Below are 15,641 nucleotides of genomic sequence, written 5' to 3'. Positions count from 1 at the left end.
TATTTATACTTGTATTCAATCCATTAATCAAATTATTACTAAGTATATTGAGTTTTTCAAAATTTCCATCAAATATTTATTAAGTTTCTCATAACTTGTATTGAACATGTTAGTGTATGACTAGTCAACACTCAATGTACCAATATTTATGTATGTATTCAATTCATTGACCAAATTACTACTAAATATATTGAGCACTTGAAAATCTTTGTCAAATATTTGTGGAGTTTGTCCTATTCGGGATTAGACATATCAATGTTTGACCAAAATAGTTGAGCTAGTGTATCAAAATTTGTGCCTATATTTAGTTTTATCTTTTGGTAAAAATTTTGTGGCAAGATTAACTAATGAGTAAGCTATATGTATTCTTAATTGTTTCCCTTAATTTACTATGGAACTTGTTATAAGTAATAATTTCTCTATTATTTGATTTAATAATTGTTCATGATAGTAACATTTTGTTTATGCTCTAACACCATTTTGATTTTATTTTTCAATTGACTTGCTTTTTTTTTATCTATAAGTATCGAAGATAGGTACCAAGAGATTTATAATAATTCACGCATCCTACTTAATGAACTAAGATAGACTCTCTCAATAATTACCTTGATTTCAATATTCTGTTCATGCTTAAGATTTTGTCGTTAAAAAATAGCCATAATAATTCTCCATGCTCGCACCTAATTATTATTTTTTTTGCATTATAATATTTTAATTTTAAATCAAATTAATCTTATTTCTACCTTTTTTTTATCCAAACCTCATAATTTTGGAAGGGGTATAATTGATGTAGTGCCTCTTTGTGAAAGAATGTAATGACGCCTGCCTTTTATACGAAAGGTCTTATTGTGAAACATGTGTGAACATTTAAACTCTGGTTTTCAGTTTTCAAATGTAATTTTCAAAATAACATGCATTCAACAAAATTGGATTTGAAATGATTTTTAACTCAATTTCAAAATGATATTAGTGTAATTTTTACTATTCTATCCTACTACCATCGTCACTGTCATCATCACATTTTCACCACCACCTCCACCACCATCATCACCATCATTCCACCGCATCACCATTGTCATCATCACTTCGATCTTGCTACCTTCATCGGCACCATTACTTTATAGTGGAGCAAAATAAGGTAAAATAATTGATTCATTTTATTTTATTTTAATTTACAACATCATTTTAAAAACTAAAAACAAAGAATAAACCAAAATTCAAAACTAAAACTAGTTTTAATTTTTACAAATTTTAAAACTAAAACCGAGAAACTCAATAATGAAAATTTAGCTCTAGAAAAGATAAATTGATTTGATTAGGGTCATGAAAAGATTTTGCTAGCTTCTATTTTAGTCTGCTTTGCTTTAGAATATTTACATTCAAATAACTCTTTTATAACAAAACAGAAAATAAAAAAGCTATTTATTGATTCTACATATAAAAAGATTAAGTATGCTATTTTTTCGGACAAAATTATGGTGTGTTTGATGATGATGTTGCAGGTTGTTTGTGCTGAAGGGAAAATTATGTGCATTGAGAGGGAGAGGGAAGCACTCCTCCAATTCAACCACTACTAGAAATATTATTTTTTAAGACGGTTAAATTATATCTTTTACGACGGTTTTGAACAGTCGTAGATGGAGGTGTCGTAAAAGGTAAAAAACTATAAAGACGGTTATTGGAACCGTCGTTGTATATGTCATTTTTTACGACGGTTTTTATATAACTGTTGTAGTATGTCATCTCAAATTACAATTAGAATGTTGTAGGGTGATGTGTTTTTCTACGACGATTACCCATCAACCGTCGTAGTATGTCCACTATACTAAAACGGCTAGATAAGAATCGTCGTAGTATTTTTGAATTTTTTTTTCTGGAAATAACTTTCTACGACGGTTACTATATAACCGGCGTAGTAAATCCGATATACTAAAACGGTTATATTATAACCGTCGTAGTATGCGCTATTTATTTTTTTATTTTGGCCTTTTTTTTGTTTTTTTTTCTATTGTATCTTTAATCATTTTAAACATTGATGGGAACCAAAACTATCATAATCATTTTTAACATAAATAAAATCATTTAACTACAACAAGTGTGAAAAAATCAATATATATATATATATATATATATATATATATATATATATATATATATATATATATATGTAAATATATCCATTAAAATACAATAATACAATTTCTAAGCGGAATCCATTACAAGACAAAGGAAGAGACAATACCTAAAGATTAACATGTATCCCTACTCCTCCTATTCATAACAGTATAACACAGAATGCTAAGAAACCATAGTACTAAAAATTAAATTCACCAACCTACTCCAACACAATAGTTGGTGGAATCCATATTAAGTTTAAAACCATATTAAGTTTAGAAAAAAGTGTAATTCATTATAAAAAGCTTAATATCTTTCTCAAATAAAGCATGTTTGCAAGTAATAACATGCTAATAACAAGTAATAACATTACTACAACAGTACTAATGAAAAATAAACTAATCACAACATTGCTAATAACAAGTAATAACATTAATGATTCCTTATTTACGTGTTATATACTAGTATTTACAATAATTTTACAGGTGTTATATACTTATTCTAATTACCTTAATTACTATATTTATATAAAAAAATGTTATCTCTATTTTTTTACATCTAACAAAAATATTCATTATTCAAACTCTTATTCTCTTCTTTATCTTTTGTATTAATTTAACAATGAATAAAAAATTAAATTGCTTTAATATTTATCCATACGTGACATTATGTTCTTACTTTTTCCTTATTAGATTAACATTCGTTTATATTAATAAAAATTAAAGAGAGACATTTTGTGTCTCTATCTTTATTTAAAAAAATAATGATAATAGTTTTTTTAGGAGAGGTAACCGCAGCTATATATTTTAAAAGTTTACCACGAAAATGAAAACAATTATATATTGAAGGATAATCTAAAAATAATATAACTTACTTACTAAAGCATTGATGAAACTAATTTGTTTTTTTGTCTTTCAACTTCTCCTTAAAGTCATACTACTGGTTGAGTACATATAGTACTTAACACTTTTTTTTTCTTTTTTGATAAAATTATTTGTCTGCCTATAAAAAAGAATTATGGTTAAAGTCATTATAAAGCGTGGAAAATTTTATTCAGGTGAACAAAATATTGTTAATAACATGTTAATCTAAACGAAAACCTCACTCCCTTAGAGTATATGAAATCCTAGTTAATTAGAGGAATACTCTTCTCAAAGTAGTACGTACTAATTAATTGTCCTACATGGTTAATAAAATACTCTGACAGAGAAATATTTTAAGTTTGTTGTTTACCAACCATACACACAAGCATCTCTTGAAGTGTAGGAATTGAGGGTATTAAAGATATCATAAACGAAAACCTCACTCCCTAATTCCAAATTTTAAAATTTAAACATAAGAAGTGTAAATTGAGATGGTGGGATATATTTTCTATGCAGTTTTTTTAGTATACACATAAAGGCTCCAACAGTGTGTTTTAAATCTTAAAATCAAACTCCAACCGTGTGTTTTTAAGGCTCCAAATTCCTTTTTTAGTCTAGCTAAATGCACCTGACCTTTTACTTTTTGCTAAGTGTCAATGCATAATTAATATTTCTTTCAAGTAGCTCTAAACAAAGGAAAAGCCACATACAAGTATGCCTCTCTCGTGGATTATTTTGCCTCGCTCTCCTTCAAGAAGCTTCTTTGTGATGCTGATATCCAACTCAAATGTTTCTGCAATCCCCAAAAAAGAAAAGCTACAATTGATGAGTCATGAGTCAAATGCCACTAAGAGAAATAACATACCTCACATTCCTTAGGCCCCACCAAAATGTGCAACATTAGAGACGAGCAAATGCCACTCTGAAGACAACTCCAATAAAATAGGAATTAGAAGATATTCAACACAACTGCTATCTCATCTCACAAACTCTTCTCTGGTGTCAAAATATATCATGAAGAGAAAGCATCAATCCTTTTCTCGCAACAAATTATCAAAACTTTCTAATACTAATTACTAATTGACCAAATGCCTACCTCTAATTATACCCAACACTTGTCAATGTCATTCTAAAGATATTATTAAAAACGAAAAATTTAAATAGATAATTATTTTTGGAAAATAATAATTATAAATTCATATAAGTTATCAGTGAATTGTGTTTCTTTGAAGTGTCTAAGGGTAATAAATTCATAATAATAATTATAAATTCATATAAATTCATAAAGCAATGGACTACAATGGATATGCTGAACATGACGTGACTTTGCATAATAGGTCATCGTGAAACTAAAGTGTATAGATATGCTGAACTACAATGGAAATATTCTTGGTAATAAAGCAAGGTTCTTTATATACTTTGATTTTTATTTACTGCCTCTTTGGAAGATGCAAAAATTACATTAATTTTGAAAGAAACACAAATTTTAATTCTTAAATTTCATTTTTAAGAATTTATTTTAAATGTCAAACTAAAAAATTTATATATCTATATATGTTAAAAGTGGTTCTATCATATATACCATCTAAATTAACAATCAATTCTTCTTAACTTATTCTTAAACAAACAGAATTTACGTATAGTACGTAAGTGTTTTTACTATTTAGTAGTATATATTCTCCAATATACTATCAATCATAATTAGAATTTTGATTTGATAACCTACATCTATAATAAAGCAGCTTTATGCGAGTTAGCAAATTAAAGCTCCAATTTTATAATTAAACAATATTAATAAGATTTATAATTCTGCATTAAAAACTCAATTCTTCTTTTGAAGTCATCTTTCAACCTGGATTCTAATATTATTTTGAAATCATGTTGGCCTATGCATTATCACATTCCACTTATATATGTCAAGAATTCTAAGCATCAATTAACATAATTTTATAATATTGTTAACATGGAAAGTAGAAACTAGAAAGCAGTAATTTGGTGGACTGTGCCAACAAATTTTAGTATGTACATATTTTGTGGTCCTAGATCTCACGTTTCATACCTTTGTTCCATGAAAAGTTATTGAATTTAAGGCCCCTGCCATCGGTGTCCACTAAAAATGGGCCAATGTCTTGTGTTGCTCCATATCCCACAGAAGAACACCCAAGACCTGTAAATTTTTTAACAAAAATATAAAGGCACGTTGTCACCTTGTTAGAGAACATACATATAAAAAAGAAACATCAAATGAATTGGGTTTAGGGTACCTATCAAACATAATGCTGGCACATTAGTTTAAACCAATCAAGCATGTTGGCACAATAATCAATGCACAATATATATAAGCTTACTTACCTCCATTAAGCCACAACACTAATGGATTGTCTTGAGGCTTGGTCATGGCCTCATAGAACCAATAAAAGAGTGCTCGGCCATTAGTTTCGTTGACTGCGACATATCTAGCATAGTGCTGAAAATCTACGGGAGGCTGGCCAGGTAAGTTAGTCACAAGATCACCATTACAATTATTATTATTATCCCAGAGGATTTGCGGATGAATAGGATTGAGATGACATTGTCCTATGCCGAGTTAAGTACTTAACAGAGTTTTGAGTAGGTTCTAAAAAGGTGTAGTGAAAAAAAATCACATATAGGATCCCAGAAACAGCTTTCAACAAAACCAAGCACTATAGATAGAGACAATTTTAAAAGCTTATAATCTCACAGCACTTTGGAGAGTCATTATAGACAATAACCACAAAAAAGGTTAGGAATATTAAAAAATATTAACAATTTAAGCGGACCAGACCTACTGCTATTACGAAAATAAAACCACAAAACACGTAAAAAAAACCTTTTCAGAAACACGCAACAAAACGCAATCACATTATTCAGACCCATTTCAAAAATCAAGCAAAAAACTCAAACTTGAAGCAATCCCATTTCAAGAATCAGCTTTAATATCCATATAAGGGAAAAGTGGAAATAGATAATCATTGATGAGAAATTGACAGATACTTTTTAAGTTCATAAATTGCTATTATGCCACTACACAAAAAGAAGAAAAATTGTTACTAAATTGTCTTGTATAACAATAACAAGTGATCCTCTAAGCTCACTCTTACAAATTCCCAAACTCCAAGATTTGGCCTTACTGCAAAGGCAACATAAGGCAAATCAACAGTAGCTTCCTGAGCCTAAAGTAAAAACCTCTGTACAACTCAATAGGAAGCCAAGGTCTTATCATCAATTCATTCTCAAATAAATTTGTCATTCCAATCCATTTATTTTTTCCCCTATGTAAACTACCTTGGAAATGCACAAAGCCAATGCAGAATACCTTGGAAGTGAACTCCTTCGTGCCAGCCTGAACAACATTAGCCGCAGAGGCAGCGACCAAAGACAATTTCCCAATCCCCTGCAATCAAACCCCACATCATAAAAAAATATTAAAAAAAACTTGCGAAACGGCAGAGAAGTAATCGTTTTGCGCATCATTCCGCCGTTGTGGCGACGACGTCGGGCTGGATCCAAACCCTACATACTTCCCTCCCTGTGAGGGCGGCAGCCCCTCCGGCCGCGACTCGTTCTCCGCCATCTTCCGCGTGAAGAATCCCTCCTTGTTCGCGGCTGACGCCTCCAGCTGCGATTGTGTGTAGATATCCTTCGTCGACCTGTACCTCGCCGACGCTCTGCTGACGCCATTCAGAGTCCTAAAATCCCCAATCGACTTGCTCTTGCTCCGAGGCCGCGGTGCTTGCTGAAGCACTCAAGGCACATGAAGACGCCGTAGGAGACGGAGGCCCACTGAGGGTTCTTTTGGGACCAGTCCACGCAGATCTTATTCCCTGCCGAGGACTGCAGGTCTCGAAGCCGCCGCAACACCGCCGCCATGGGGGATCGGATCTGGAAGGAAGGAAGGATGAATAAAAATAAAGTGAGTCACGCACCGGGGGAAATGGGTTTGGAGGGGAGGAGTGGGGTGCGGCGCAAGAGCCTCATGCCTAAGATTGAGACCACAGTCGAAAATGAAATGAATGAAAAGCTAGGGTTAGCAAAGGAACAAATACGAAGGCGGTTTTTTAAGAGACCTGTCATTGTTTAACTTTTCAATAATTACATAAATGCCACCGTGTCACATTCTAAGACGGTTTTTGATAACCGCCTTAGAATGTACGTCGTAAAAATAAAAAATAATACTTTTAATTACAAAAATGCCACCGCCTCACATTCTAAGACGGTTTTTATGTAACCGCCTTAGAATGTGCGTCGTAAAAAATAAGATTTTTAGTAGTGAACGCTGCCCTTCTGGATCGCTATGGCATGCTCTCTTCTTAGCTGCAGCAACCTCACCTCCCATAATCTAATGCTCGACCTTCACAATGGAGCTATAAGTATTATATTTTTCTCCTTTTCATCAATCAAAACATAACCCAAAGAAAATGTTGAAGTTACATAGACTCGTTATGATCATTATAAAGTGTTAAGAGCGGGGAGATGTCTGAACAAGTATAATTGTGAAAAGCTAATGTATATTCTGACTACTCATCTAATGTTAAGATAGATGTATCCCTGACCTAATCATAGATGATGGTTTGTCATTCAGAAACTAGGAACCTGAACTAATCCGTCAAATTATATAGGATGGGGAAATTTGGATAGATCAAACAGAAATTCTGAATATTATTAACTATGGATCTGTACGAACTAGGTCATTTCATGCAACTTTATTCCTGACAGAATAACATAATCAATCAAAAATTTGAATCAATGTTTAATGAAACTTAAAAATATGCATATGAAACTATAGTTTGCGGAGGATGCTTTTCGTTAATTCGAATTTAATCAACCTTTACAATACGTTTTGTTAACAATATATATGAGAAAGGGATTAAATTACAGTATATATAATTCTAAGAGAGTTACATAAATCCTTATGCATTGATCTAATTTTAATCTAATAATTCTAATTAAAATATTTTACTCAATCACGTGCCTCTGATTTCAGCCTCCCACATCCCCACCGTCCTAAAATTCTTTGTTGAAAACCTTGATTTGTTACCACGCATCTCCCTTTGTCGTTCTCAAGGTTCCAATTCTGCATATTTTCGATTATTGGTTTTTTACAATTCATATATATTTTTCTCTCATTTTTTTTTTTTATGATTCACGGTCGTCTACCTCCGTCTACCACTTACTTTGTCTTTTGGAGATTCGTCCCCTATCTTTCTTTTTTACAATTTCTGTCTGGTTTTCATTGGCACACCTACTTCTTGTTCAAGAGTTTGGCCATTTTTGAATGAATTAAAGCTTATTAACGTAAGGGATCAAAAGAATGAATTACATAAAACTAATAAAAGGCCTTCTCCACAGCTGAATTTTAATTGGTATGTGCTATTTATATCAACCTAACCCCATTCTCTTAATTTGATTCCTCTCAATTCAAGGTTATTTTTATGCTCTCACAATTCAAGGTAGCATCTTCACAAGCAAGTATGCTTCTTCAATTAACAATTTTAAGGAATAATTAAGTTTTAGTCCTTCAATTTTTTTAATTATAGATTTTAGTTCTTAAATAAATATTTAACTTGTCAAATTCCTCAAAATTTTGTTTAGTTACGACTTTTAGTTCCTGTCATGAAGTGGTGTCCTGTGAAACTGGCACCTGTCATTTTTCCCATTATTATTTTATGAAGTTGATATGCTTTTAACAGCTAGAAATGGCTTCCTCACCCAACCATGGCTCTGGACTGATAAAAACAAAACCACTTATTCGGTGACAAAAATCCAGATCTGGACCTCCCTCGTGGCTTTACCTTGTTAATATTCACGTTGATTTTAACATTCAGGAACATCCATCATCGCTCTCAATTTTATTTTATTTTTTGTCTCAACGGACACACCTCTCCAATTCTCACTACCCTCTCCCATAATTTTGGTAGCAGACACATGTTCATCAGACGCACATGCTACTCTCACATTCTAGCTATATGTATCATTTTTATTAATTTGACCAATATTATTGAACACCCTTTGATGTATATATCATATCTTGAGAGTGATAAGAATAGAGACAAAGAGATAATTGATTGATTATATGATAAGAAAACATTAATGTAAATAAGTTTTTTGTGTTTTTTCATTTTGGATTTTTTTTAAAAGTCTTATTTTAGTGTTTTATGTTTAGGAGTGAACCATTTTAGTTCTTTCATTAATTTATTATTAACACTCTTTATGTTTTAAATTTTAAAATAATTAATTTATGATAATTTTTAGTCTACAATATTTTTTCAAATTATAAATATAGAACCTACCACTACTTCCTCCTCCACTTCAAATATATAAAGCAAAAACACAAAAAAAATATAAAAACAAAAATAAAAATTACCAAGTTCTTATTACTAATCTTCCATAATCAATTACACAAATTAAATGATTTTGAACCCCTAGCAAGGGTACGGGGAGAAATGGTATCGGTGGAACAACATATTTCTTCTGCCTTCAAGTTGTTTCAAATACAGAAACAACATATAAGATAATCAACCCCGACTCCTCCAAGTGGCTTCTCAGTTGTCAAAGCTTGGCTCAACCCTTCCATAACGACCACTTCATCCTCATAAATTTATAATTTTTTTTTATATTTGTAATGTCCACTATTCACCAAATAACGCACATGATAAAAAGTTATCAATGTAACATTTGTAACTTTATGTTTGTGATGCTTTATTCTCCTTGTATTTTACTTAAGTATGTATATCAAACGCATTTTTTAAAGTACAAGAAAATCAGCATTAGTCATGACTCAATTTATATGTAATTTATTAAAAAAATCTCACTAAAATTTTCATGACTCAAGTATTAGTGACAAAAAGAAAATTTCGTCCCTTAATGCTTTGACTTTTTGTGGCATTTCTAATGTAAAAACTCAATTATTGAGTTCTTAATTTTTTATTAGTGAGTCATTTGTTCAAGATCGAATACTCACTAATTTTACTCTAATTAATGGTAAAACTTAATATTTTTTAGTAGATACTATTTTATCATTCCACTCACACAAGAATAATCTTTTTTAGTTGCAAAATTATTTTTTTTTTATAGTTAAACAATCTTGGTTGTAGTTGCTTATATAAGAAACTTCTATACAAACTCTATTATAAGAACTCATTTGTTCTAATAGTATTCTCAAGTCACTTAAGCTTAAAAACCAACTCAATTGCAATTACATTGGAGTTGTTCTTAGAAAAGGAAAATTAATTAATGAGTTTAATTTTCATTCATATTATTGATGTAAATAAATATATATTGTCAACCGATTACAAACTATTTTGATTATAATTTGTAAATAATTATAATAAAAATTAAGAGGTTTATCAATGCCCTATTTAATAATCCATCGTTAGATTGATAATATAAAAAGTCTTTACATTGTTATTACATTTTGCTTAAATTAAAATATTATCGGTGCAAAAAATTAACTTATATTATGTATGAAATATCAAGTTTAATTTATTTTTTTATGTATTGCGATGACGGATTTTTCGTAGGCTAGCTTTTTGGTGTTTTCTCTACAAAGTCGTACAAGGAGCCACCGAATCTATAAAAATTTCCACATTTATTGTTTTAAATAATATTGCGATGACAATGTCTTTTCTAAATTAAAGGAGCCACGCCGGCCACTTCATAAAAATTTCCACAATTATTATCTTAAATAATGCAATGACTGGAGTCTTTTTCAAGTTTTCCTTTGTTATTTTCCAGCAAAGTCATATAAGGTGGCCAAGTTACTTTTATAGAAATTTCCAATTATCTGTTTTCCAGGGCCAACAAATTCATATATTCAAGATGTAGATATTCACAAAACATTAGAAAATCAACACAAAATCCATGATATATATGAAGATTAAATTATTATCAACAATATTTTAATGAATAAAAGTATTTAAGATTTTCAGACTTATACGGACCATGCATATGGATTGAATACTACTTATACATGCGTAAAAGTTACATGTTTAGCTTGATATCATCAACAAATTGTGTGGATATATAATTTTTTTTAAAAGATGTTTAGCTTCATAGAAAAGGAGGAGCTCTGACAACAAAAATGAAAGAAAAGACGAGTCTGTATGGGTAACAAGTGTGAGTAAAAGAAGCTCTACCAAAAAAATGAATGAAAAAGGTTTATTATCTTTTTTAGTTTTTAATGAAAGAAAAGATGAGTCTGTATGAATAAACCTTTTTATATTTTTGCTTTTAATTTTTAATAAATGTTTTAGTGTTTTTGGTCATTCTAATTTTTCTCTGTTACCAGTTTTGGTCTTTATTAACAAGTAACAATTACTTACCTAGTTTATAAATTAAAATAAGCTAACTAATAAGTTATTAATTTATTTTTCTTAATTTTACCCTTTGTAAGAGACTAAATCCTTTCCCTGTACCTAACTTCTCTTGGTATTTTTTAATTTATATTTAATTCACATATTACAAATTAAAATTAACAAATTATGTTTAATTTATATTCAATCCCTTCTCAACTTGCAGCATCTTGATCTCAGCCTCAATACTTTTAAGGGAAATATACCATCCCAACTCGGAAATCTTTCCAAGTTGCAGTATCTTGATCTCAGGTACTATTCTTTTGAAGGAAATATACCATCTCAGCTAGGGAAACATTCAAGATTTGAAATTTTTAAGTATGCGAAGGAATCATTTCAATGAAGTTTACCACTACACATTTAATTTGTTATCTCAGAAGCATTCAACTCTTAAATCTTTCACTAAACTGTTGAAATATAAACTTGATTTGGGCCTAAATTAATTATTTGGTTCCTTGGACTTAGTTATTTTGGACTTAAGTAATTATGGGTCATGTTTCTAGAAAATTCTTGTAGTGTTTGGAGTGTCTAGATATTTCTTATGATTGTAATATTCTCTAGAATACTCTTTGGATCTCTAGAGTTGAGAACTCTCTAGAATTAGTGTGTCTAGAGTTCTCCTTAGAGTAGTATAAATAGAAATGTAATCCTACACATTTGTATCAAGCAAAAATACAAAGTTCTCTCCTCCATAAAGAATTCTCCTTCCTATCAAATTTCTATTCAAAGTCTCCAATATTCCTAAACACTTTTCCTAAACATAAAAAGCCTTATTTCCAACAAAGTGGTATCAGAGCTTCAAGATCCTCAAAAGATGGCGAATGGAGGTTTTCCTTTCCAAATGCCGATGCTCACAAAGAACAACTATGATAATTGGAGTATCAAGATGAAGGCGCTACTAGGAGCTCAAGATGTGTGGGATATCGTAGAGAATGGCTTCGAGGAGCAAGATGAAGTCTCGCTAAGCCAAGGTGTAAAGGAGACGTTGAAGGAGTCAAGAAAGAGAGACAAGAAAGCTCTCTTTCTCATTTATCAATCGGTAGATGAAGATACATTTGAGAAGATATCCAACGCAACGACGGCCAAAGAAGCATGGGATAAGCTTCAAACTTGCAACAAAGGAGTTGAGCAGGTAAAAAAGATTCGTCTTCAAACTCTTAGAGGTGACTTTGAGCGTTTGTTTATGGAGGAGTCCGAGTCAATTTCTGATTATTTTTCTCGAGTATTGGCCGTAGTCAATCAACTTAAAAGAAATGGTGAAGATGTTGATGAGGTGAAGGTCATGGAAAAAATACTTCGAACTTTAAATCAAAGTTTTGACTTCATTGTTACCAACATTGAAGAAAACAAGGATTTAAAGACCATGACTATTGAGCAACTCATGGGTTCCTTACAAGTATACGAAGAAAAACAAAAGAGAAAAATTAAACAAAAGGAGGCTATGGAGCAACTACTACAACTCAACGTAAATGAAGCAAACTATGCAAATTACAAGAGCCAAAGAGGACGAGGTCGCAGCCAAGATCGTGGACGTGGACGAGGACATGGAGGAGAAGGAAGAGGTGGTTGCAACAACCACTCCAACAAATTCAACATTGGAGAAAGAAATTGGAATCCACAAGTAACAAGAGGTCGTGAAAGAGGAAATTCATGGTCGAGGTATGACAAATCACAAATCAAGTGCTTCAATTGCAACAAGATTGGTCACTACGCATCCGAGTGTAGATTCTCGAAGAAGGTTGAAGAGAAAGCTAACTTTGTAGAAGAAGAAGGCGGAGAAGAAGAAACTTTGCTACTCGCGTGCCAAAACAAATTTGAAGAGAAAAGAAACAAGTGGTACCTCGACACCGGCGCAAGCAACCACATGTGCGGCGATAAAAGCATGTTCGTGGAGATCAATGAAGCGACAACTGGCGATGTCTCATTTGGAGACGACTCAAAGATACCAGTCAAAGGCAAAGGTAAAATTCTCATACGTTTGAAGAATGGGAGTCATCAATTCATATCCAATGTCTACTATGTGCCTAACATGAAGAATAATATTTTGAGCTTGGGACAATTATTAGAGAAAGGCTATGACATCCATTTGAAAGAACATAGTCTTTTCTTAAGAGATTGTAGACATAACTTGATTGCTAAGGTGCCTATGTCAAAGAATAGAATGTTCCTCTTGAACATTCAAAATGATGTGGCAAAGTGTCTCAAGGCTTGCTATACCGACTCTTCGTGGCTATGGCATCTACGGTTCGGGCACCTCAACTTCGACGGTCTAGAACGTTTAGCGAAGAAGGAGATGGTGAGAGGCTTGCTTAGCATCAACCACCCAGACCAACTTTGTGAAGGATGTCTAATTGGGAAGCAATTTCGTAAAAGTTTTCCAAAGGAATCAACAAAAAGAGCAACAAAGCCGCTAGAGCTCATACACACCGATGTCTGTGGACCAATCAAACCCAATTCATTTGGTAAGAATAAGTACTTTCTCCTCTTTATTGATGATTATTCCAGAAAAACCTGGGTTTATTTCTTGAAGGAGAAATCAGAAGTGTTTGAAAACTTTAAGAAGTTCAAAGCCCTCGTGGAGAAAGAAAGTGGTCTTTCCATCAAGGCCATGAGATCTGATCGAGGAGGAGAGTTCACTTCAAATAAGTTCAACAAATATTGTGAAGACCATGGAATCCGTCGCCCACTGACAGTGCCAAGATCGCCACAACAAAATGGAGTAGCAGAGAGAAAGAACCGGACCATACTTAACATGGTGCGAAGCATGCTCAAGAGCAAGAAGATGCCGAAGGAGTTTTGGGCTGAAGCAGTGGCATGTGCAGTTTACCTAACAAATCGTTCTCCAACAAGAAGCGTGCATGAGAAGACACCACAAGAAGCATGGAGTGGAAGGAAGCCCGGGATCTCTCACCTCAAAGTGTTTGGAAGCATTGCCTATACCCATGTTCCAGACGAAAAGAGGACAAAGCTTGATGATAAAAGTGAGAAGTACGTGTTTGTGGGTTACGACTCAAGATCCAAGGGGTACAAGCTCTATAATCCAAATAGTAGAAAGATCGTCATAAGTCGCGACGTGGAGTTCGACGAAGAAGATTGTTGGGATTAGAGTGTTCAAGAAGATAAGTATGATTTTCTTCCTTATTTTGAAGAAGATGATGAAATTGAACAACCAATCATAGAGGAACATATTACACCACCTGCCTCACCGACACCAAGGCTGGATGAAACAAGTTCAAGTGAGAGGACACCGCGACTAAGGAGCATTGAAGAGATTTATGAGGTAACCAAAAACCTAAACGACATTAACCTCTTTTGTCTTTTTGGTGATTGTGAGCCTCTAAGCTATCAAGAAGCGGCGGAAAACATAAAGTGGAAAGACGCCATGGACGAAGAAATCAAGTCAATCACGAAGAATGATACGTGGGAACTTACTACACTTCCACAAGGACACAAAGCAATTGGAGTAAGATGGGTGTACAAGGCAAAGAAGAATGCTAAAGGAGAAGTGGAGAGATACAAAGCAAGATTGGTGGCTAAAGGCTATAGTCAAAGACAAGGAATTGACTATGATGATGTATTTGCTCTTGTTGCTCGTCTTGAAACTATTAGACTGATCATTTCTTTGGCAGCCCAAAATAAATGGAAGATCTATCAAATGGATGTGAAGTCAGCCTTCTTGAATGGTTTTCTCGAAGAAGAAGTCTATATTGAGCAACCACTGGGCTATGAAGTAAAAGGGCAAGAAGAAAAAGTCTTGAAGTTGAAGAAGGCGTTGTACGGTCTCAAGCAAGCACCGAGAGCTTGGAATGTTCGAATCAACAAGTACTTTTAAGACAAGAACTTCATCAAGTGTCCATATGAGCATGCACTCTATATCAAAGCGCAAAGTGGAGATATTTTGATTGTGCGTTTGTATGTAGATGACTTGATCTTTACAGGGAACAATCCAAGCATGTTCAAAGAGTTCAAGAAAGATATGTCAAATGAATTTGAGATGACGGATATGGGGCTCATGGCATATTATCTCGGCATCGAAGTAAAACAAGAAGACAAAGGAATTTTCATCACCCAAGAAGGCTATGCCAAAGAAGTCCTTAAGAAGTTCAAGATGGATGACGCCAATCCAGTTGGCACCCCGATGGAATGTGGCAGCAAGTTGAGCAAGCATGAAAAAGGAGAGAATGTGGATCCAACTCTTTACAAAAGTTTGATTGGAAGTTTACGTTACTTGACATGTACAAGGCCGGATATTCTCTATGTTGTAGGAGTAGTAAGTCGCTACATGGAAGCT

The 15,641-nt window shown here is 32.9% G+C and overlaps 1 pseudogene; it reads right to left on the bottom strand.

Moving 5' to 3' along the window:
• Nucleotides 1-986: 986 nt before the first annotated feature.
• On the bottom strand, nucleotides 987-6,869 carry LOC102670293 (probable ADP-ribosylation factor GTPase-activating protein AGD6; annotated as a pseudogene).
• Nucleotides 6,870-15,641: the final 8,772 nt, after the last annotated feature.

Source organism: Glycine max, chromosome 12 (genome assembly GCF_000004515.6).
Source record: "Glycine max cultivar Williams 82 chromosome 12, Glycine_max_v4.0, whole genome shotgun sequence".
Taxonomy (NCBI): domain Eukaryota; kingdom Viridiplantae; phylum Streptophyta; class Magnoliopsida; order Fabales; family Fabaceae; genus Glycine; species Glycine max.
This window is presented reverse-complemented; position numbering and strand designations above follow the sequence as displayed.